Consider the following 26,741-nt stretch of genomic DNA (forward strand, 5'->3'; position numbering starts at 1 on the left):
CACATTTATCGCACTAAGCCCGTTTTTAAATAGTCACACACACACACACGATGGCATGCACGTACGCACGCACGCACGCACGCACATATATACACATTACACATATTCTGTGATAAGTAAAATGTATATATATATTCTGTGATAAATAAAATCGAAAAAATAACATGTATCGCTTGAGTATGTAAAATTATAATATTTATACAAAGAATCATTTTAATCACAAAAAATTAAAAAAGTATCAGTAAAAAATAAAAATATTTAATTAAAATAAAATAAATAAATTTTTTTTTGTAAAAAAACTTGGCATTGTTTTTTTACTCCCGTCGCATTCTTCCCTAAATAATTTTTATTGTTTTTTATTAAAAAATTTGAGTACTTTATTAAATTTTTAGCAGAAGTCTATAAGCAGCGCCGTTTTTTACAATAAAAATTTATTTGTTTTTTTAAATTAAATATTTTTATTTTTTACTATTACCTTTTTAATTCTTTGTGATTAAAATGATTTTTTGTAATATTATAATTTTGTTAAGAAGAATTAAAGCTACTTGGGTTGGAATAAGAAGACCTTTGAATGGGAGCGCAAAGATATGTACCACTTGGGTTTTATTTTTTAAAAGTAGTTGCACTACAATTATTTTTCAAAGCAAAAGCAATATATATATATTCTCTTTGTAGTTGGCGTAATTTAAAGATTTCATATATTTTTTTGAAATACACATCACTTAGGTTGAGTCAGGTTACGCAATTTTATGATATAATTTTGTTAAGGAGAAATAAAGCTACTACCACTTAGGTTAGATTTTTGGACTTACAAAATACATGGCGTGTACAGCGTGTACTTGGCGCCTTTATTACCTTTTTTGAAACAAGTAATTTGATACTGATATCACGCATTTTGTAGTGTTAACCAGAGAAATTGAATTAGCAATTAATCACAAAAATTACTAATTAGGTACATAAAATAATATTTAGATACAGGTAAATTACGCATTACTTAAAAAATTGGTGATTCATCACACTGAGAGACCCAATTACCTAGACAGCACACGGATATCCGATGGACATCCATAAGACGTCCTTTAAGGATATTGAAGATGTCCATAGGCCATCCGTTTAACGTCCATTGGACATTTTATGGACGTCCATAATATATTTGTTTATGAAATTGGTAGACATACTAATATCCCTAAAACATGTCCACAGGATATCCGATGGACGTCCTATGGACATGATAAAAGGAAACATCCAGAATTGTAATTTACATTAAAAGGGTAAAATTAAACAATTAAATGTTTAAATAATATATTAATTTTAAAAATTATTAAAACATATACATATATGTATGTATATATGTATGTATCCACACACACATACATGTATTGTTAAACGTATTGCACAAGCGTATTGCAAATTAATTAAAGAAAACAGCAATTTGTACAAAATAGTTATAAAAACTAATATTGAAATTTCAATAAGTGTTTACTCAAATTTTGTAAAAAAATTTTCAGATTTTATAAAAATTTTACTCCAAATTCACACTTTTGCATTGTTTAAAAACAAAAATGATTCAAAATGAGCAAAAATAAAATAAATTCACAAATTGCATGTGCAAATGCAAATGTTCACAATAAAGAATGTTTTTTTTTTATTTTGCTTCTTTCCCTGCTCTTTCTTTTGCACATCTCAGCCAAGTTTTAATGGCTTGTTCAACTTATTTTCAATTTTTCACTGCTTTAGGGCACTTTCTAAATAGAAAAAAAAACGTATAGAAGTAATTATGTATTTGAAATATAACTATAGTTATAGTTATTATACAAGGTATCTCTAAAATCTGACCCAGTCCCCTGGACCTCAGGAACAGCTTTAGATATGGAAAAATGTTTTAGATAAAAGTTGTAGGATATTAAAGGGGACAGATGGTAAAAATATGAAATTGATTTTGAGCAATTTTTTCAAGGCCAGGTCAATGTGATCCATGTTTTCTTAAATAGAATATCCCATTTTTTATTGCATATTCTTGCCCTTGTCAAGACGTTTTCAAAACACTATAATGAAGCTCTCTTTTATTAAAAATTTCATAAAATATTTTAAATTTTGTTATATTTTTAATATAAAATATGAAATATCTCGTAAAATATTCACTTTTTGATGACTTTATATTTTTATACGCAAAATAATAAAAGAAATCAATTTTTGTAAAAAAAAATTATTTGATTGTATTTTGTAGAAATATTTAATTTTGCAATATTGTAAAATGCAAAAATTAATATTATTATTCGATTCTTTTCATTATTCTATGTAAAAAAGTATGTAGGTAAAGTCATCAAAAAATGAATATTTTACGAGATATTTCATATTTTATATTAAAAGTAGCATAACAAAATTTAAAATATCTCAGATGAAAGTCCTTAATGAAAGAGAGTTTTATTATAATGTTTATGAAAACGTCTCGACAAGGGCTACAAGAATATGTAATAAAAAATAAGGGTTCCATTTAAAAAAACTTTGATCACATTGACTTGACCTTGAAAAGATCATTCGAGGTCAAGTCCATAATTTCATTATCTGCCCCTTTTAAAACCTACAACTTTTATCTGAAACATTTTTCCATATCTAAAGCCTATTCCCAGATCCAAGGCGCTGGGTCAGACTTTAGAGATACCCTGTATAAAGCACCAACAATCTACATAAAAATTTACAAATATAAATCTATTTTTAGACAAATTTAGACTACTTATGCATTTCAATATATATTTGATGTTGTTCAGCAAGAGAGCGACGTAGATGTGGTGGTACAAAATATTTCTAACCAAACTGCGAAATTTACTACGTTTAGGTTAGGTTAGGTAACGTGATAGCGTTACTTCTGTAGTAATTTACTCATTTATCCGGAGTAAATTATAAGTTTTACTACAAAACCCCGTTTACGCAGAGAAATTATTGTAAAGTTGATTGTAAAAACTGCATATATATAAATTTTAATAGGGGTTAAAAGGATCTAACTTTTATATATTATTATAATGATATAAAGCCAATGGCACACAATATGATTTTTAGATGTAAAAGAAAAAAAATGATTTGATATAAATAACGTATAATTTTCGACGTGATCGACATGAAATCCTGGCCAGCCCGACCATGGAAACAGAAAGAGATCAGAATCGGAATTACATGCAGATGGCGTTGGCATAGAAGGATAGCATATGGATATACAAATTTGTCCATTTTGGGATATTTCATAGAGATATAAGAATAGAGTGCGCGCTTTCTCTTTTTATTCTGCGCAGCTTTCTCTTTCTATTCCTATATCGCTTTTTCAGCTCGCTCGCGCACTCTATTCTTATATCTCTATGGGATATTTCTACCGTGTCCACAAATATATATCTGCACTGAGCGCACACGCACACGTACGTATATGCTGTCTCTTTTCAATAGTCTCAAATGCCATCTATCGATGCAAAAGCAACGGCACGTACGGCGACGACGACGACGACGTTTCTTGGTAAGGGCCTAAGCAGAATGGCTGTCTTATAACCTTAAGGCAATGCGTATAAATACGCGATGTATACGTGCGTAAAAATACGCGACGTATACTACACAAGACAGGAAACATTAACGCAGTATTGTGCGTTACATAAGACAAAGACTTAAGGCATAAAACACTGCCTTAAGGTTATAAGACAGCCATTCTGCTTAGGTCCTAAGGGGTGCATTCGGGGAGCACGCTATTAGCACAATTATCGTCCAAAACTGTTCGAGGAGACGCTTTGTGGCGCTGTGATAGTCGATGATGACGTCACTGTAAAGGCAGCGTGACGTCATCACTCGCGCTATTTTCGCTATTATTTTCGAGGTGAGGCACGAAATACTATTGGCGCTTAAGCTGCGTTCGGGGAGCTTGCTATCGCTGTCGCGCCATTGGCTCTTCGAACGAAGTTCATAGCGTTTGCGTTTATAGCGTTAATAGCGTCTCCCCGAATGCACCCAAGGGCACACAAACATTATCGTAGCGTCTTACGCCTTACGTGAGAATCTTGCGTTACGTGACATACAAGCCAATCTTACGGCAACGCACAAAGAAAAGCGTAACGTACATAATAATATGACTACATTTTGAATGCATAGAGTAACTATTGGGAGATAAAAAAACTATTAAATCATATTAAATTGATCAAGATTACGTTTGGATCTTACATAAAGTCAAATTATAGCAATATGAACGGAATTCGATGTAGCAAAAAAATATGTTTAAAACATATTTTTTTTTTAACAGAAAATTAATTAACTGAACATTGGTGATAATAAATAGAGACTTATATTACAATAATTTAAACGGTAGGGGAGACCGAGGCTAACTCGACACTATTTTTTCAAAAGCAATTTTTAATATTTAATTAAAATTTTTAGGCAAATTCAATGGTATATATTTAGAGTGTTCCTTCAGGTACAAAATTGATTCAGAAAGTTTTGCTGTACGTCGCTTTGTTTTGCCGTCAGGAAAGGAAAAATGACGCAAAGACAAATTTTTGAATTGAAAAATTCCGGAGTAAACTCGACACCCCGCCGCGCCGGGGCAAACTCAACACTTTGTCTGATCGACACAATTTGATCTGGAACTTATTTTTTACTGTCTGAAAATAAAAATACATTGTTTATTGTGTATTTAAAAAGTACAAAAATTCGGAATAAAGTAGCTAGAACATCATTTGAAATAATGAGAACAAAAATTGTTGAACTTTCAATTATCTTCATCTAAACTCATGTCTGAAAAACAATTAATGCAGGTAAACTCGCGATCGGACGTGCGCATACATTTGTCATATATACATGAGCCATACGGGTGCATGACAAGCATCGTTTTGTTACTGGAAGCCGACGAAACGGCATGGTGTTGACTTTACCCCGGACGTCGTTTTTCACTTTTGTCACTTCAAAAACATGAAAATTTTGAAAATATCCAAAAACGATTATCGGATTCATGTAGAGCATCAAATTTTCTATGAAAATCATTTACATATAGGTTTGCAAGAGTAAAGCTCGATAAAAGAGTAGAAATTTTCGAGAGATCAGAAAAATTACTTTTTACCATCAAAAACGCTTATGTCGCGCTAAAAATTACACCATAACTCAGAATGTCATCAAATCCCGTTGATAATACTGGCACATCAAGACGCATTTACAGTAGGAAAGGCAAGTTTCTACAATAGATTTAAATTAGCAAAAAGTCTAGTGTCAAGTTTGCCCCAATGTCGAGTTAGCCCCGGTCTCCCCTAATGTTAATTTCAATCTTATCAAAGAATATATCTTTAAAATATTTTCAATAAGTTTATGGAAGTCTATATACATAAAAAAAAAGTAAAGACTGCCTCTTTATTAATTAAACCAAACCAGTCAGATTAAGTTTTCACTCCAAGTAAATCAAATATTTAATCTGATATTGTATAGGTATAACAAATTTTATAAAGGTACTAGTCAATTGCAAAATTGTAGTTAAGAAGGCAATTTTAAAACACACCTGCTAATATATGTATAGCAAAAGACAGAAAAGTAATCTTGCCAAGTTTAAAAACATTGATATTAGATCATTATAATTTTCAAAGATCGAAATAACGATTATATACGGTACTCGATAAGAGACTGGTTTGTTAATCATCTTGCAATAAAGACGCATAATGTCGGCATCCTTGCGGAGTTCGCGCAACGGAAGTCGGAGCCGAGGGAACGTGCAATTAAAATTGATTACAACCGTTTTCCTAACGGCGCGCGATGAGATTATGGTAAAAAGGACGTAACGCGATCTTCTCGTTGAGAGAAAACAGGCGCTTGTTTGTCAGTCGTAAAATCGTAGTTTAAATATGAAGATACACAACGCCGATAAGCGATATCACGCTGTTTAAATCGGCACGTGACGTCACTATAAGTGATTGTGAGTATTGTGGCGCAAGAAAGGTTCGCGGAAATCTTTTTCATGTCAATCGTGAATGCAACCAAATGATATAGGGTGCGATCCAGTAGACTCTTTAAACGCTTCAGAGCATCATTTTGTTCTTGTTTAACATTTGATAAACAACAAGGATAAAATGTTTCCAAGAGCGTTTGGAGCGCCAAGTGGATCGCACCCAATTTCTATCAGATAACTTAACTATCAAATAATATAGTGTGTCAATATCTTAATATGATGTATAATATTATAAAAATAGTGATGTTTAATTACTTTGCATCATTTTTAATCTTTTCTTATCTGTTCCTTTACTTTCTCTTCCCCTCCTCTCTCTCTCTCTCTCTCTCTCTCTCTCTCTCTCACTCTCACTCTCTCATTATTTTAAAAATTTGTAAATTAAAGCGTACACTGAGAGAAAAGTATTTGGTATTTACGACTATAATTGCATAGTAAAATAATTATGGTTGAGGTTCTTATTTTTATAGTTATATTATTGCTATAATATTAATAAAAATAATCTTATATGTATAGATTTTTCGATTATAATCATTTTCATCATATTTATAGTGCGACTTACTGTGCATAAATCACAGGTCTAGTGTATAAAACCATGTTATGGTTGAATGAATGCATGTTAAAGCTATGACAATAATGTAGCTATAATTCACATTGTTAAAATAACTATAAAAATGTAGTTGGCACCAAAAATAACTATAAATTATAGTGAAATTGTAGTAACTGCAACTATTTTTTTTCTCTTAGTATATCATAAATTGGGTGTATCATAAATTTGCAATATTTTTCAAAATATGTTTCTAAATATTGTTCTTGCGATAAAATGTAATGATATAAAGTTGCTTACTATTGCACTCTGCAAAACGTAGAAAACATTAAAAGTGGAAAATATTGTGAATATTTATTATAAGTCATCAATGTAAATAAAATCCTTATGAAAACATTACTCAAAGTTTGAAGATAGGTAGCGTATATTAAAGAATGCGCGTGTATATATGTATATTGTATAGATACGTGTATATGTATATGTATTTAAGAATTCACAGAATTGCTGCAAAAAAGATCGTTCGAAAGGTCGAACCGTATAATCATCGAATGACGAGGTAAATATCGGAACATCGGACGCAATACATAAACATAATCACAAAATGTACGACATAATCGTTTATACATATATACAAATCGGCATTGTAATATTAAATACAAATATTCGTAATATACTTGCGAAAGAAAGCAGTATAATTGTAATAAACAAATTTTAGACTCTACTATAATCTATGAACATTAACGTATTATATGATCGATCAAATTCTAATCCAAAAATTGCCAAGGTGATCAAATCGAAATGATTGATAACACTTTTGTAGACTATTTATGATGGAATAAATTGGGACAAGTTTTCTGATGTCGATCTGCGATACGTAGATATCTAAAAATTCCTATCAGTTTACACAATTGTATTAATTCTTATCTAGCTCGAATGCTTCTGTACTCTTCATATCTCTTCACATTATCCTAAATCTATTATTTATACAAATTGTGTAAAATAAATATAAAATAAGTACATAATTATTTTCGTAATACAATAATATTATATTATAAAAGTAATTATATTTATATTTTAAATATTATTTAAATATTATTACGAAAGTAATGCATTATTTATTACTAAAATAATATTGCGTAAAACTAATTAGACATAATTTTTTTTCAATATACGATTATGAGACAAATATCTTAATATGACAATTTTAATAATACATCCTGCAAAAGATGTAAATAATAGATATGCAATCATTTTTAAATATCTTCGGAATATACCAAAGGATAAAACTGCTCGTTACTTTTAATGAGAAATCAATAATAAAATATTAAAAAATCGAAAAAAATATAATAATTTGAATAACGTTAATTTTATAATATACTGCTCAAACAATTCGCAAGTTTCATTTGTTGCTATTATTGACACGGCAATTAGTTTGAATAAAGTATAAACTATGCTAAAGTGTTTATTTTACGTATAGGATCACAATATGTCTCCTTCGTAAATACATGCTTACGTCTCGAGATGTTTCAAACATTTCATGCGAAACGTAATCACATTCCCAATAATTCCTGCGTAATTTTCTTATCCAACGTAACATTATAGAAACGATGTTTGCCGTAATCAACTGCAAAAAATTAGCTATGTATGGATTTTATATCAGAAAATAATATTTATCTTCGTAACTACAAGGAAGTATCACATTTCTTTATATAGTATAATATTCAATGCAGTACACCATTATTGTTTCCAGTATAGTGCATTGAATTCTCCTTGATGATAGCAAGATTTTTAAAACGTGTGTTCCCTTAAACAAAATTCTATATAATCTTACCTTAAAATCAAAATCGTATTGCTGTCATATCAAGTAGATGACTCCAAAATATTGGACTTGATCACCATCATAAATTCCACAGTTCACATCACTCGTTGCTCCGGTAATAAACGCGATTGCAACGAATAGTTTTTAAATGGCCACGCGCATTTCCGGCGATACAGAAAAATCTCACGGGAACAACCGTGCTAAATAGTCCTCACCGTTTTATCTCTCTGTTGATTACGCAACGATTACACGACACGATAACACGCGGCGCCGTACGATGGTCCGCGATTGTGATATTGCGGATCACGCGGATTATCGCAAAAACGAGAAATGCGGTGTAGTTATTGCGTTCCTGCGCGATAAATCAACAAATTCACTAAAAACCACGACTAACTGCGCGAACTGTCGTTTCGCGACTGACCGACACCGACAGACAGAACAGACAGGTAACGGCTTTCGCGCCGGAACACTTCGGCAATTTTCGCCTCGCTCGTTACTCGCCATCGCCGATCAGTCGCTCCAACTTCTCATTGCGTCTTCGGTCACCTTCGCTACCGTTCGGCCGCACTCGGGTGTGAGCGACGGAAAACATATGGACGACAAATCAGCTGCTCGACTCAATTTCAGTTGGTCGCCGGATTTGATGTATGTACATATACGTTACGTAGTAAAAATATACAGAGTGTTTCCTAAGTAAGTACAAAAAATTGAAGGAGATGTTTTGTGGCTTATTTTAGAAAAAAAAACTCCTATAAACATATGCTTTAAATTACTTCGTTTTTAAAATACAGGGTGTCAAAATTAATTGTAAAAAAAATAATTTCGAAAGAAACCGTTTAAAGATATTTTAATCAAATTTGGTATGCGTACATGTATTAAGAACCATTTTTCAGTAGTCCAGTACCGATATTGACTAGTATTGATACACATGATTGTATTTACAATTTTTAATTTCAATTTTTTACCTAATTTCAAAAGCGACGCATTGTTTTAAAAAACACTGGAGGCAGTTTTTGTAGAGTTTTAATTCAGGAATTTTAAAAAATTGTTAAACTTGGAATAGAACAGTGGCGTACCATTTTCTCATTAAAAAAACTTAATATATTTACACACGTTCCTGATGATGGATCTGAAAAAGTTTTATCGATACTGAAAGATGGTTCTTAATACCGTATGTATACGCATACTAAATTTGAATAAAATATCGTTAAACGTTTTCCAGATTTTCGAAATTTTAATATTTTTTTCACAACTTGAAAGCCTGTATTTTGAAAACGAATCAGTTTAGGGGGCATACGACTAAGTTTACACGTTACTAATTGGGTTTAGTAATATCTGCAGTTATAACTACCGACATAAGATATCGTAATAAATGTTAGTTAAATTCAATTTTATAACACTAGTTGTTATTACTCTACACCCGTTGACGAGGAGATAAAAACTTATAAATCCGGTTTTTAAAAAATGTGTAAACACTAAGCGAGTTTTTACAATTGCATTGCCAACTTAAGATAAAATTATAAAATTATTTCTTTGACAAGATCAAGATTTCAAGATTTCTTTGAATAAGGATAAAATAACATCTCTTCATGTAAACGAGCATGCGATTAAGGAGTTACAACTACAGATATTATTAAATTTAGGTTTTTTTTATTTATATTATTAATTTAGGTTTTTTTTAGATATTATTTATTATAGGCGTTTTACAACGCCTTGTATATAATGTATAAATAATGTATTGTTCTAAAGTTATTTAACGTTACCCTTAATGCACGAAAAATTAATAAAAATTCAATTTTTTGCAGAGATTAGACAGAAATTGACTCAATAAATTAAAACATGTAAAAAAATGGCGATCGATCTTATATACTATATTTATCTTATATTTAACGTACTATATACGTACAATATGTATATAATTTTAGATTCTTCTTTCTCGTGACATATACAGCATACCAATATTTTTATATAATTAAGATGTTTCATATACTAATTTTTTACATGTATTATATAGTATTATCTTTTCTCAATTGTAACTCTCAATAACGAATATCCTATATTTAAAGAATTTGTAATAAATTACTTAGAAATTATATTAAGATTGATATAAACTCATAAAAAAGATTTTTCGGACAAAATATCTCGATGACAAGTCGGCTATTAGTTTTCAAAAGTATTTATTCGTAAAATATCATAAAATAATAAAATTATTATGTAAATAAATTATGTATTTTAAATTTTTACTTTACTTCCAAAGAAATATTCTTATTTTGAGAGCCGAAACATGTCACTACTTCAATATGAAAACAAATGAATTATATTACACAGCTTAAAATTTACTTTTATTCCTTAAAAGGCTAATAATATACTGATTTTTCTTAAAAAGATAATGTGATTTATGAAATATCTAATCTATAATACTTTTAATACCATACAATATCAGCAGCGATTAAAAAACCACATTTTTCAAGATTATCTGTTTGTATGTGTGCGTATGTGCATGCGTGCGCGTGTGTGTTGATATACATATACATATATTGACATTTTATTCGTCAAAGAATATCTTTGTCATTGCGTGTTATCTTATAGTGACGCCGTTTATAAATACGTTCTATTTTATCGATACATTATATGAACTCATTCATATGGAATAAAACAGCAGTTAAATTCTCAAATTCACACTCATTAATAAAGTTACTAATTGTTTAGAAATTTTACCGATAAATGTATTGATTATTGTATAATATAATAGCCATAATATAATCACCAACAGCATGTGCAATGTGCATTATAACAAAAATACATCTAATATTTTTAATTAACAACTTAATTAACAATTTTCAATTAACAACGTGTTAATATAAATTTATTTTTTCTATGCTTCTAAACAAGATCGCATATCGCAATGTTAAAGTTTTCTTTATAGTTACATAAAAAACAAATTTATCACTGAGCGCAGTATGTCGCTCTATACGTGAAAGCGGTAAAATGGTTATTACATTTTGCAAAATCATGATAACCTGATTTACGCAAATTATAAGTGCGCGAGAGTAGCTAAGTCACGAATTCTTCGATAGATTACTCTGATCGATTTCGCCATTCGTCGGATGTTATATAGCCGAGAGTAACGAATATCAAGAATCGCCAGTCTGAGAAAGTTGAAATTTTCCAGGTAGCAGAGTGACGTCAAATGACTCTCTAGACGTCAATTAGACGTCATTAAAACATCTTTAGACGTTATTCTGCTACCTGGGTTGTATGTACAATCAGTTTAAAAGTTATAAAAATTCGTACGAGATCAAGAGGAAATAAAGTAAGTATTATAATAGAGTCGCGTTATCAAATTTTAAATGCACTTCTCGAATATTCGTTCTGCTGAGCCTAATAAATTTCTATAGGACATCTCGCGAGATTAGCGACAGTATTTGCGTTTGACAAATAAAACATTCATGACTTTCAACACGCTACAACACGAATCAAATTGATTGCAATATAGAAAGAGACTTTACTTAAAAAATTGTTCCATACTTTCGACAGTTTTATTAGACATTCAGGGTTTTTTTAAATAAATAAGAAAGAGATATAATATTTTTACTTTCCCCATAATTCGACAATAGGCAGTGTTTTCTTCTTCTTAAAAGATAATTATTAAATCAGTTACGCCGCATTTTGAAATATTACCTGTTTTGATTATCTATCAAAGTAAAAGTTAAAACTTGAATAATAAATGTAAAAACATTAGCAAGTGTACTTTATATCCAAAACAGTAATATTTTTATTTAAATGTGGTTTTATTTACTCATTTTGACATCACAATATTGCTTTAGATTATTTAGAACTTTTTGATAAAAAGCGAATACAAAAGAGTATTTTACTTTGAAATATTCCATATACACACCAAAATCAATAAAATCAATAATTATATTTCTGATTGTGAGAAACCTAGCTATGTCATACATATAGAAACAATGATAATCGTCTTTCATGAATTTATGACGCAATATTAGATATCGCGATATATTTGATAAAACAGAAAGAGAGAGAGAGAGAGGGAGAGAGAGATAGAGGGAGAGAGAAAGAAAGAGGGAGAGAATTTTACTATTAAAATTGCTTATAACAAAGCAATTGCTTATAATCCATTTTATGATAATATATCAATTATAAAATAAATATTAATTGAATAATTTTATATATATTTAACACATTCACTGCCATGACGATATTAACGTAAACATTAACGATATCATTATACATATGCTTTGCGCCTCTTTCCTATGATATATTATATCTGCGCAAAGCACATAATGATACTTTTAACGTTTACAGAATAGGCCCCTGAGTCTTTTACAGTATCATTATCTTATATTTAAGCATTGCAAGCTTTGTGTATATCTTTTTGATCAGCAACTTATCAAAATTTTCTAGACTTTAAAACAACCGTCATATTTTTTCTTTTAGTTACTAATATTATTGATGAAAAGTAGATATGACAGCTTCGCGAAAACATTCGGTATTAATTCTTAGATATTCTGTATGTACATACATCCCTAATTATAAGTGTACTCTTTGTACTGTTATACAACTTGCGCACGCGCACGCGCACGCACACGCGCACGCACACGCGCGCGCTCACGCACACGCACACGCGCACGCACACGCGCGCGCTTACGCACACGCGCACGCACACGCACACGCGCACGCACACGCACACGCACACGCACACACACAGAGAGAGAGAGAGAGAGAGAGAGAGAGAGAGAGAGAGAGAAATCGTTATTTATTAAACGCTCTGGGACAATGTCCCCTCGAGTGTGATAGAACTGATACAGAAAAAATAGCGGTGCATACAATTTGTTAGAGATAAGGTAAATGTCCCTATGGCCGACACCTATAAGGCCGACCCAACAAAAGAATGGCGTTGTCAAGCGTGACAAAAATAAATTCGATAAAGAGTTTCATACTGGTGGATAGCTTCATCCATGCACTTTCCAAAAATCGTAGGCTCAATCCATTCCGTCAAGTATTTTTCTAGATAGAGAAGAATAAAGGCGCACTAGTGCGTGCCCTCTCTACCGACCAGCTGTGTCCAATTTTGACCGGGCATGTCCCCATTACCGATTACCTTTTTTCAGAGCATGCGAGGCGGAGGTTTCAACCGAAAAGTAAACATAAAAATAAACATAAATCAATGATAAACATGATAAATACACATAAGTCATGAAAAGGTATTTTTATCAAGCCAAACCTGGACGACGACGACGACGACGATGGCGATGACGGTAACGACGGCGACTCTCCGCGCTTGGCAGCGTACGAGTCGCTGCTGAGCTGATAATTGCTCGCGCGTCGCCTGTCCATCCTGAACGAAGGGAAACGCTCGCGGTAACAACGGCTCGCACTGTGCCAGAGCTTACGCACGTAACCGGTACCGTGGACGTGGACGACACGGAGGGCCGCGCCGAGCTCGTGAATCGCCTCCCGCAGGTAACCGAGAACGTGATACGCGTGCGGCGACAGCAGACTGTCGTTGACGAGCAGGCGTTGTATATCAGCACGCACCCACACGTCACACTCAACACCACGGCGCCGCGACTACCGAGATCCCACATAGTACTGCCTCTAAGCGGATAACCTCACCGCAGCCGTCGGCTTCCGCAGCTTCGATGATACTGACGTTTACGTGTATGGTACTGAGGACATGCAGGCGTTTTGCTGTGTCTGACCTCGACCATCGAATAAATAAAAAAAATGACAGTTTTTGACTAATTTTTTTTTTCGAATATGGCAATCAAATTGTAACAAACCATTTAGCGCTCGGATTATTCCTTACAAAAGGATTTTGAACGAAATACGGACTATTTAGGCGACCGACAATTCCTAACCTCACTCTTAAGAATACGCGTGGATGGTGACGTGCGGCAAGAAATGCGAAAAAAAATATATTTAACTATTGTACTTACTCTGCACGTTATAATTATTTTGTACTGCACGAATTCCTGAATTTTTCCACTGCACTAATGAACGTGTTGTTGAATCAGCAGCCTCGTAAACAACGTTTCACGTCAAAAAAGTCGGTAGAGGGAACATGGTCGGCCATGGGGACATTTACCTTATCATAAAATACGAAAAAGAAACAATTGCATACAATAGTTATACAACGTAATAAGATGTCAGTCATTGTTACAGAGCAGATAGTCATAAAGTTTTCGCTTAAAAGTGCCAAGAGTGGGTGCATGACATATTTCGTTTGGGATGCGATTCCAGAACTCAGCAGCAGTGCATATGAAAGAGCGTCTATAAAATTCTGTACGACATTGTGGTAGAATAAGAGCATCGGCCGAAACCCTTGTTTCACGTGTTGCTTTATCACATCTACGCTCGAATGTTAGAGGAGCATCGGAGATTTTGGGATGCAGGGATGAGTATGTGAGGCAGCCGACGAAGTAGATGCGCCTAGATTTGATTTTGAGCCATCAAAGCTTTACATAGAAGGGGGTGATATGCTCATCCCGTTTTATTTGAAAGATGAACCGAACACAAGCGTTCAGGGACCTCCGTAAGCGAAAGTTCTGCTCCCGGTGATGTCTATGAGTGCGGTGCAACAATAGTCAAACATTGGTAGTATCAAGGTGGTAATTAGCCGTGATCTCAGAGAAAGCGGTAACAGATGTTTGCACAGCTTTAGCTGGTGTAACGTTGCAAAAGCTTTGGTTGACGTTTTTGTGACTTGTGTGTCCCAAAAGAGTGTATTCGAAAGACGCCTAGGTACTGTACCGAGTCGCAGAAAGAAATGACTGAGTCGTTAATAGAATCCTAGGCAGTTCATCCCAGGTTAATCCACTAATAAATCTGGAGGTACCCATGACCATGGCCTTTGTCTTATTTGGATTCAGTGATAGCTTGTTTGTAGTAGCCCAATGAGTGATTCTGGTGATGTCTTCGTTGATTCTAAGAATGGTCTGAACTGCTTAAGTTGAGCTTAAGTTCCGTGTGTAGATAAATTACTAGATCATCCGCGTAGAAATGGTATTTACAGTACTTGAGGACAGTGCTGAAGTTTAACAGGTAAAGGACGAATAAGAGAGGTCCCAAAACAGAGCCCTGTGGCACCCCGGAGAAAGTTGGACGCTCTGACGAGATTTCCCTCGTAACAGGATCGCGCACGGTCTGTTTTCTGTTGTCAAGGTAGGAGCACAACCATCTTAAGAAGAAGCCAAGGTCTCAAGATGTAATGATTGACGTAATCAAAGGCTTTAGTGAAGTCAAAAAAGACAGCGATAGTCATCATCCTTTTGTCAGCGGCCTGTCTAACGTCATCGAGAACGCGAATAAGTGCAGTCTGAGTTGAATGTCCCCTTCTGTAGGCAGATTGATACGGATCCAAACTGTCAGTATTTTCCAGATAACGTGTGATTTGCTCTGCCGCGATACGTTCTAACGCTTTAGAGACCGCGCACAAGATCGAGATTGGCCTGTAATCCCGCATTTCAGATGGGCATTTGACCTTAGGAATAGGGTAGATAATAGCAGTTTTCCAGATACCGGGGTAAACACCGTAGGTCAAGCTAAAATTACAAATGTGAGTCAAAACAGGAAGAATTCTTGACAGAACCCGGATGATGAGTTTACAAGATAAGCCATCAACTCCTACCGCATCCGATTTAATTCGTTGCAGAGCTTTAGTCACCTCTCACTGTTCGATGTTACTCCAGTAGAATTTTGAGTCTTCGTAGATTTCGTTGCCAAAGTAAACAGGGTGCTAAAAGTGCTGTCTATCTGCGTCTGCCGTAACACTGGAAAAGAATTCATTAAGTTCGTCTGAGGTGAAGATGAGATTCTTATCAGCGTTCTTCGCTTTAAAAAATCCAAGATGTCTAAGTTGTCTCCAAATTGTAGTGCGGTAGCCCCTCCTCCGCTTACGTGTGTACTGTTTATACACACACAATTGAAGTATTATTTAAAAATTCATATTAACTTTCCACGCATGAAAAGTTCACGCATACACTTTTCACGCGCAAACCGAGGTTAACCCCCACCGCCCCCTGCTTTCGGGAGAGGTGCGGTAGCCCCTCCCTCGCTTACGTGTGTACTGTTTCTCTCTCTCTCTCTCTCTCTCTCTCTCTCTCTCTCTCTCTCTCTCTCTCTCTCTCTCTTTTTCTCTCTCTCTCTCTCTCTCTCTCTCTCTCTCTCTCTCTCTCTCTCTTTTTCTCACTGCTAATTCTGTGTATACTTTATACTATGTGATAAATTATATAAATTGATATCGTGAAAACTATGCATCGTAGTTTATAACGTTTCTGATTTTCTGAAGTTTCGCCAATGATGTTTATGTTATGACTTTAACGGGTATGACTTTATGGTTGTTTACATTATAATACTTGAGAGCTGTTTTGGTTTGTTTCGCGTGGAAAATGTATACGCGGAGGCAGCAAGTTAAAAATGTTAAAAAAATTGCTAAACTTTGGAGTTTAGCAAAAAATCGCAAAAAATCCTTTTGGTATATGTGTTTTTTATCTAAAAAGAATCTATTTACAAAGTTTCACCTAAATCTGAGCATGGACGTTTTCAGAAATTTAGACAAAATATTTTTTATTTAAATTCTAAAAAAACTGTCATATTGTCCATTAAAAATTTTTTTGATATTTTTTTTTGAAAAGTAGGAGAGACCGGGGCTAAAACGTCTACGGGGTAAATCCGTCAAATCAAATATCTCGGAACCTGTATATTGTGCGAATTCGCTATTAACATTGTAAACGCTGCTTATGGTACCCATATGCGTGCACGGTCAACTCCCATATGAAAATTCAGGCCGCATTAGTTCATTCTGGTATATTGTCTCAGGTGGCGTTTACATCATTTTAACGGCTAAACCGTGTACATACGTACACGTGGTATCTACTGTAAAAAGTGAGCTTATTAATTATAGAGAAAAGCGATCGAAAGGAAATAAACTAAATCGTGTGTGGAGCGTGTGAAGAATATTATCTGATAAGGTAAGTTGTATATGAACAATATAAAAATATAAATATCGCAGCAATCGATAATAAAAGATTATGATTGCTTTATTTAGTTGTATGCTTCTATATATATTGATCTGGTATTTTAATGTTGTTTTGCATAAAAGTTTGTGAACAGAATTTTTGCTAATTATGTTCGCGTGTATGCCTAATAAGATGAGATAATAAAGACATATTTTTAAGTTTCTTATACTTTTGCAGTTTTCAACTTTAATCATGGTAAAAGTAGAGTAGCTTTGCATTGTACCAGGCTGTAAATCGAACTCAAAGGCTCCTGGCCACTTTTTTCCAAAAAATCTTACATTATCACAAAAGTGGAAAGAAATTGTAAACAATAGTATTATTTACAATGCTTCATCAGATGATTTAAGAAAATATAGAGTATGCCACTTGCATTTTTTGCCTGAAGATTATATTTACTCTGTCAATCGTCGAATACTGAAACATAATGCAGTACCTAGTTTAAATATATGTAATGCACAGATAGTTAATACAGAGGTAAATGATATAAATACTACTGAGCAACATTCACGATCTGAAACAAGTATAACTGAGATACATTTAGAATTTGAAGCAAATGCAAGTGACAATGAGTTACATTTACAATCTCAAACCAGTCATGAGTGTAATGAAACTTCTACAAGTACAACTGAGCTGCATTTAGAATCTGAAGCAAATACAACTGACATTGAGTTACATTTACAATCTCAAACCAGTCATGAGTGTAATGAAACTTTTACAAGTAATTTTATATGTGCAGAAACAAGTGCGTTACAAAACGATTAAAATAATATTGCAGATAAAGAAGTTAATTGTCCCAGTACTCCCAGTACACCAAGTACCTCAAGAAATATACTTGGTTCTGTTACAAGACAATGCCATTTAACACCAAGAGCACAAAAAATATATAAGAAAACTGTAACATTAGCGAAGAAAAAAAACCGAATGAAAATACAAATAATAGATTATAAAACACGCCTGAAAGATGCAAAGAAGTTTTCAAATACACAATTTTACAAAAAGTTTAATAGTTTAACTCCAACACAAAGATTGTTCTTTGATATGCAATTACAAAACACAAAGTATGCTCCAAAAGTAGATTTCAAAATATTTAATGAATTAAAATCTATATTAAAATCAACCTGCCCAGAACGAAGTTCACAATATTTGAACAATATATTTTTTGAATTATAATCATGCAATTGTATAAATTTGTAAATCTTTGTTATTTGTAAAAGACATAGTTCGCGCAGGTTTTTTAATTTTGTACAGTTTTTTGAGCAGATACAATTATCATTGCAAAAATTTTATATTAGAAAAATTGTAAAAACTAAATCTATTTTGTTATTATTTGTGTATATAGAGAAGGAGATTTACGTTGGAAGAAAAAATTTTAGCACTATCATTGTATAAGCAATCCGGGGCTTGTTACAAATTATTATCAAAATTATTTGTTTTACCGAGTGCTACAACTCTGAAATATTTGCAATGTGAATAGGAGAGGCAATTAGAGCCAAGCGCGGTAATCAAAGCGCAAACAATTTGTAAAAATAAATATATATATATTAACGTACGTTTCGACACATTATTCGTGTCCTCTTCAGCGTTAAAAGTTACATATACGAAGATTAACAAAGATAATAAAAAGAAGTCGAGTATAAGGCGTAGTCAATAGACGAACAAAGCATAAAAGACGCAGTCAAAATTAAAAAAAAACAAGGATTGAAATCCTATGGATGTACCGTTGTCGAAATTCCAGATACGCCGGTAAACGCTCGCTCCGCATCCCTCGCATCTTAGAAATAATCTCGCCAGGTTGAAAGACCAGGTGGGTAAGAAAGATTCGAAAGCCCTACCTGTACCATCAAACGGAGTCGCAATGTGGTAGAGGCGTAAATTATTTATGTTAAAATCCGATGACTAATAGATTTACTTACAGAGCAATTGCAGACCGGAATATCGCATTGTAACAACAAACTTCACGGTTCGAAACATCGCGAATGAGTGAGGCATAGGTGGGAAGGTTAATATAATAGAGACTGGTGTATAAACCAGAGGAGGGGATAAACTCTCGCATAAAGTTATTCTAAATTTTAGACAGTCTCTCGATTACATTTAAATACGCGTCCGGTAAACTCTCCGCATCGGTCTGTAAATTCAAACCGTTCGCCTGCCTTTTTATGCATATCATCTCCGAAATCAAACGTTTATAACCATAGGATTCATTATCTAAGATTTCAACGCTATTCCAATCGAAATCATGATTCCATTCTAATCTGTGTTCAGTTATGACAGAATGATTTGGAGTACTCCAATTAATATGATTACGATGCTCCTTGATTCTTGTTTGCAATTGCCTACCCGTTTGGCCCACATAAGAAGCGTCGCAATCATTACAATTCACCTTATAAACCACGTTACATTTATTCGACCGTGGGAGGCTATCCTTGTGCGCCTTGATGAATGTACGCATTTTATTTAAGCTGTTATAAGACAGTCTCACATTCAAATCCCTTGTGGCGTTCCTAAGCTTTTCAGTAATCGTCGGGACGTACGGTAACGTGAAAAAAGGAGTAACTTCCTCTTTATTCTGTCTCACATTCGTATTCGAGTCTCTATTAAACAGAAACTTAAGACGTTCGCGCAAAATTCTAAAGATGAATTCCAATGGGTAACAATTATTGAGTAAGATTTCAATGACCAGTCTGAGATTTTTAGCATGCAAGGACGGATGTGACAACAAAAATGCCCTATCTATTAGGCCTACGGCCGTACCTCTTTTTTGGCATGCAGGATGCTGCGACAAAAAGTTTAAATATCTGCCAGAAAATGTCGGTTTATGGAACCAATCAAAAGTTAGCCTATTGTTGTTCAATATCATTGTAATCTCCAAAAAATTTAACGTGTCGTCTTCACCGATTTCTATGGTAAATTTCAGCCTAGGATGGAAAGAGTTAAAAACATCTAAGGTATGCTGTAAAAGAGCCGACGGTGCAGCAAGTGTTATGTCGTCAATGTACCTTTTATAAAACGGTGGGATATATTTCAAGGTAGCGAGAGCTATAGTCTCCAAGTCTTGCAACACTATATCCGCCGCCATGGGGGAAAGAGGAGAACCCGTGGGGACGCCGAAAGTTTGTCGATAGATTTTCCCATTAAATATAAAAAAAGTGGAATTTAATACTAGCCTGACAATAATAAAAAACTCCGCTTTAAAGATTTTGCAATTTTTGGAAATAAAATTCCACCTGACTGTTATACTGTCCAATACCCTTTCAATGGGAACATTCGTAAACAAGGAAACGACATCCAATGAAATTAATTTGTAGCCGTCATTTACATGTGCGTTCCCAAGTTCTTCCACTAAATCTATGCTATTCTTTACAAAGCTGCGGGCTTTCGGAAAGCTTTGGAACATTATACGGTGGAGGAAGGAGGCCAGATCATATAAAGGGCTATTTATAGAAAATATAATAAGTCTAAAGGGGCAGTTCGGTTTATGGATTTTTGGAAGTCCATATGCCCTCGGCAAAACCCCGTCGCTACAATAAAGAGATTTGTAAGTTGACCCTGTGATATAATTAGCGTTCTTTCATCTAGTTAGTAATTCTCTTGAGCTTGAGATGAGTTTTTTGGTGGGATCCGTCGTGATGGATATGTAGGTGTCTCTATCATTTAACATTGTTTCAATCGCGGAGATGTATTTGTCTTTGTCGAGCGCGACTGTTACGTTCCCTTTGTCAGCCCTTGTGAGAATTAAATTCGTGTTGTTGTTGAGGAATTTTTTAGTTGCGGACAGTAATTTAAGGATATTGTTGTTAAAGTTGTTTCTGGGAATTGAATAATTCGGAATATTGTTAATGATAGGTGCCACTCGATTCCTCAATGCGGCCTGAAATATTTCTTCTGAAATATTTGTTACGAACTATTTCTCTACAACCAGGAATTAATTAATTTATTTTTGAGCATCTTCGGCAGCATATTGCACGAATAAATGATGAAAGAGATAAATTATGTGTACTAATGTGAGACGAGATGTCATTAAAAACCAATTTACAATATGACCAATCAAATGACAAAATAATTGGCTTTGAAGATTGGGGACATAGACGCACATCATTGCTAGCCGATCATGTATTAGTTTTTATGGCACAAGGAATTTGGACAAGATGGAAAATTCCATTAAGTTACAACTTCTGCAAAAGTCAAACAAAATCTCCACAATTACTAAGATGTATCAAGGAAATGGTAAATGAATTAACTCAAGCTAGTTTGACAATTATCGCAACAATATGCGATTAAGGAGGGCCAAATATGACAGTCATTAAAAAACTTCTCGACGATTCAAGAAGTAAATGTATACAGACAGGTCAAGAATATCGTGAGTATTTAGTTTTAATTAATCTATTATATATTAAACATAATAAATAATACATAAAATAATTTTCATTTTTTAAGGAGGTACTATTGAACTTTTCAGACAAAATATAGTACCCATCTATGATCCACCGCATCTTTTGAAAGAAATACGCAATAATTTATTATATAAAAATTTGGAAATTGATGTTACTAATTCAGAAACAAATGACGACAGAAACGACAGTTTGCAACGTGGGATGTCATTGATCTGGCATATAAGATGGACATTAATACAAATACATTAAAGTGCCAACATTAACTGATGAACATGTAATTAAACCAAAAATAAAGAAGATGAAAGTTAAAAATGCTGCAAAGTTCTTAGTGCAAGATTATCAGCATATGTTGAATACAACAGTAAAATCAAAGGTAATTTGATAAGTAGTAATCACATTATCACTTTGTTTTAATTTATTTAAGTGTATAATATACATGTATATATTCATATGTATTTTATTTATCTTTGCAGGAGGATTTGTTGAGTCGCAGATTGGTCTCCTACAAATGCCAAACAAGAAAAGATATGATACAGCGATCGCATTAGATTTCTTTAAACAAAGTGTTTGATTCTGTCAACGCACATATTTTGCGTCCTTTACGCGTTGCAGTAAAATAAAATAGCAAACATCACGATTTTTGGCCATATGCTATTAAAAAACTATCTCACATGCGGTATGTAAATCCCAAAACTAAAAAATTAGTTAAGTGCATACCATTTTAAAAAAATTGGATTTTTACTTTACGTGGTTTTCAAAACATATGGAAAAAAGTAAATAACGCAGGCATACAGTTCTTAAAGATAAGAAATATTAATCAAGACCCATTAGAAAATTTTTTTTGTATGATTCGTAGCCACGGACGTAGAAATATTAATCCTTCTTGTAGTCAATTCTGTGGATCGTACAAAACATTATTAATTAATAATTTGACTTCGAAAGGGTCTATGGGCTCTAACTGTGAAAATAAAAATGACGGTGATTTGTTATTTACATTTCAACAATTTGTGGAAAACGTTTCTCATGTAAACACTACAGAACAAATAGTAGAAGAAGATTCTCTAGAATTATCTCAAATTACGCATAAAACAATAATGGATAAAATCTCATCGAATAAAAATAGTCAAGTGTATGTTGCTGGCTGGATTGCAAAAAAGACTTTGTCTTTGAAACAATTCAAAAATTGTCCAGCGTGTAAACAGAGTCTTTTAACAACAGATACAACACGTGAAGAATATATGCAATTAGTTCATAGAGAATATGTACGAGAGAAACCCTCGTTAACTTACCCGTGTATATCCTTTTTAAAACATGCATTTATTAAAGCTGATTTAATTCTAAACAAAAATATTTTTTCAGTATGTTTTCGCAAAAATGTTTCCGCCTTGTTACGTGCACGTTTAAACGAAAAATTAAATTTAGATTTTATAAGATGTAATGAACATAAAAAAGAATAAAATCTACTTAATTCAAAAAATTACAAAACTATTCTTATATATATACATTCTGTAAAACAATTAATAGAATTTTATCTGGTCGTGATACTCGGCATATACCTACAAATATTATATTTAAGCAAACTATCGAACATTGTAAAAAAAAAGCAAAAACGATATATAAGAAAAATGTAAAAATTCTTTTATTAAATAATACTTATATTTGTATCATAATATTTATATGTCAATACTTATATAAATTTATCCTACCCACATATTCTTATTAAAGTTGCAATTATTAAGTTATAATTTAATAATAACTATTATGCTTTAATTAAACTAATGTAATTTTTTATTTTTAAGGTTATAACTTTACAGTTGCAACTTTTTTGTTTTCTTTTTTTCATTTAATTTTACAATTGCTTTTAGGTTGCAGTACACTTGACGCTACAAATGCTTTGAAGTTTTTTTTCTCCTTTTCTCTTCATTAAAAGAATGGAGAAAAAGAATGCTTCAAAGTATTTGTAGCGTCAAGTGGACCGCAACCTTATTAAATATTCTGTATTAGAAATACATCGGCCATATTGAATATTAGTTCGTCTACGTATATTAGCCCAGGTGGCGTTCAAAACACTGTTCCAAAGCAAACTATGGGAGTTGCTAATCTATTTATTAGTAATCTGTGCCCATATGACCAACGGAGTTTCGGCAGTTTACCTACCGTGTTATGATTTTTACGAGGGCAAACGTGTTTTCGGAAGATGAAAGAGAAATTTTTTGCGCGTGGAAAATGTAATATCTGCAATAATATTTGCTCTTCAAATCTCGAGGTACGTGATTATAAAGAGTAATGCATGCTGAACACGAATCCAGTGTAGTTTTTTCATTATCGTTAATGTTTAATATTTTGTGGGCGATCAAACCTGAAACTTGTGTTTGGGGCTAATCCGTCAGTAAGCACCCGGGGCTAATCCGGCAGTCTCGTCACTGTGGCGCACCGGCGCACGACTTCAGCTCACGGCGATTTCATGTTAGGTTTCCCTCGATTTTTTTTAGATTTTTATCTCTATTGATACTTACGTTATGGATTTTTTCAAAAATCTTTTTTGATTTTTACTGTAGAGAAAACCGGGGCTAAACCGTCAGTTTTTTTCGGTGCCGATTTTTAACAACAAAATAAATAATTTTAATTAAATGTGGTATACCACTGTAAAGAGTAAACCTTTAGCTACAAAATTTATATAGGAAATTTTTGTCTACGTCGCTTTGTTTAACCGGTATAGAGCAAAAATGACAACGGTGGAAAAATTGAAATCTCAAAAATGCCGGAATTTAACCGTCACACTGCATTTTCAATACATATACGTACATCTAATCCTGAAAAATGATAGGATACATTTTAATAATTGTTTTTTAAGAGAAAAATATAAAAATGTATTTAAAATTTTTATGCAAAACATTATTAAAAAATAGTTACAAGGGTTCCTCTTTCCGCAGAAGTCACTCGCCCGACTTGTTTCACTCCTCGACGTCCGATGACTCTATTCGATGTCTGAACGGTTGTAATTCCCGTCTCATCCATATTCCATATGCAGTGACCCTGGAAATGCCCGGAAATGCACCCGGACTGCTTACTGACGGATTAGCCCCAAACACAAGTTTCAGATTTGATGGTCCACGAAATATTAGACATCAACGATAATGAAAAAACTACACTGGATTCGTGTTCAGCATGCATTACTCTTTATAATCACGTACCTCGAGATTTGGAGAGCAAATATTATTGCAGATATTACAAAATTTTTACACGCAGAAAATGTAACTTTTACCTTCCAAAAACACGTTTGCCCTCGTAAAAATCATAACACGGCAGGTAACCTGCCGAAACTCCGTTGGTCACATGGGTGACCATAAGCAGCGTTTACAATGTTAATAGCGAGTTTGCACTATTGTGCAGGTTCCGAGATATTTGATTTGACGGTTCAACCCCGTTGACGTTTTAGCCCCGATCTCCCCTACAGACTCTGTAAAAATCGAAATCTCCTATGTGTTCTTTTTTTTTCTTTTTCTTGGATCGTATACCAATAACCTTTAATGTATCTCTATCGTTCTTCTATTTCTTTTAAAAATTTTTCAGTTTTATAATTTGTTTATTATTCTTACATCTTAATAAACTTCTTACACACATTTTATAACTTATTATGACATTTTGTTGCTTTATTTATAAACATTATTTGTCATTTTTTATAAAGCGTATATTTTACTCATGAATGTCATATATCCTCTCTGTCTATTATTATAAGTACCTGACGTCTGTCTGTCTTCTGTCTGACCGCAAACTACTCATTTGTTAATAGACTGAATCTCAAAGAATTATATATGAAGTAGGGGTAAAATTTCCCGAGGAGTACTATAAAGTGTGTAATTTTTCGTTACCGATCTTTTTGGATTTTTCCGGAAATAATTGACCGAATCTCAAAGAATTGTATATGAAGTGGAGGTAGAATTTTCCGGGGAGTGCGGAGAGAGGGAAGAAGAAGAAGCAAATACTTTTCATTGCCGCGAATAAAAACGTCCACCCGTTGAGTGATTCGGGGATGGTAAAATTTAGGCAATCCGGGGACTACCATAAAGTGTATAATTTTTCGTTACCGACTTTTTGAAAACCGGTTCCAAAATTTTTTCAATCCCAGTAATTCAGAGATGGTATAATTTAGGCAATCCGGGGACTGCCATAAAATGTATAATTTTTTGTTACCAATTTTTTGGAAACTGGTTCCGAAATTTTTTTAATTTTTCAATAATTGACCGAATCTTAAAGAATCATATATGAAATATGGGTAGAAAAAACTAAAGAATGTAATAGAATTAGAAAAATTGCTAATAGTAAAGGGGTTTTCGATTTCTGTAAAAAAAAAATGTACGTGATTGCTCCAATTTCCGCAAACTTTGAGATATCAAGCTGAATTTTTTTTTATGGATAATTTTTATGGATAATTTTTTGTTACCGATTTTTTAGAAACCGGTTTAGAATTTATTTAAATTTCAAGAAATAATAAGTATTAATTGACCGTTTTTCTTGAAAATAATGCCAAAAGTCTTTTAATTTTTGAAGGATAAGTTTTATTTTTTATTAAGGAGATTGGTTAGCGTCCCGCTGTGGGGCAAGCGGCACGGCAGAGGGAAAGCATGTAGGTTAGATTTTCATTGCGTGAAATAAACGAATTTTAGCAAATAAATATGTAGAATGCATTCAATTACTGTTTCTTAAGGTCTAAAAAGAGTTGTTTGTACAATTAAAACCCAAATACGTTATTATCCACGTTAAAATGTGGAAATAATAAATGTGGTCCTGTTTTATTTTTATAATTTCTTGATAACTATAAAGACGAATCATTTCAGTTTTCGAGAAAGTTCTTCTATATATAAAATTCTTTTAAATATATAAAGAATTATTTGCACCTATTTTCATTAAATTCTTATCAATTTTAATATGCTTTCGAGAGTTACGTTACAGGTTAGGTGACATTTTTGCTGTGTCGCTCGTGTAT

General features: G+C 33.2%; 1 protein-coding gene and 1 long non-coding RNA gene across 3 annotated transcripts in view; both read right to left on the reverse strand.

Annotated features, from left to right (window-relative positions):
- LOC112467654 (cordon-bleu protein-like 1) overlaps nt 1-26,741 on the reverse strand; it is a 160,362-nt gene that overhangs the window by 120,683 nt on the left and 12,938 nt on the right. Inside the window, exon 1 of one of the 2 annotated variants that reach the window (XM_025036358.1) lies at nt 8,335-8,895. The exons of the other annotated variant lie outside the window; for it this stretch is intronic. The gene's annotated coding sequence lies outside the window, so the exon portion shown is untranslated. Of the gene's footprint in view, nt 1-8,334; nt 8,896-26,741 lie in introns of those variants that run through there. 2 annotated transcript variants of the gene reach the window in all.
- On the reverse strand, nt 13,179-16,394 carry LOC112467657. The gene is made up of 3 exons (XR_003042293.1): nt 14,283-16,394; nt 13,568-14,012; nt 13,179-13,444 (listed from the first exon to the last, which is right to left on the reverse strand). It is a non-coding gene; the product is annotated as an uncharacterized LOC112467657 (long non-coding RNA).

The sequence above is a fragment of the Temnothorax curvispinosus genome, unplaced genomic scaffold (genome assembly GCF_003070985.1).
Source record: "Temnothorax curvispinosus isolate PA1 unplaced genomic scaffold, ASM307098v1 QBEX01017734.1, whole genome shotgun sequence".
Lineage (NCBI taxonomy): Eukaryota > Metazoa > Arthropoda > Insecta > Hymenoptera > Formicidae > Temnothorax > Temnothorax curvispinosus.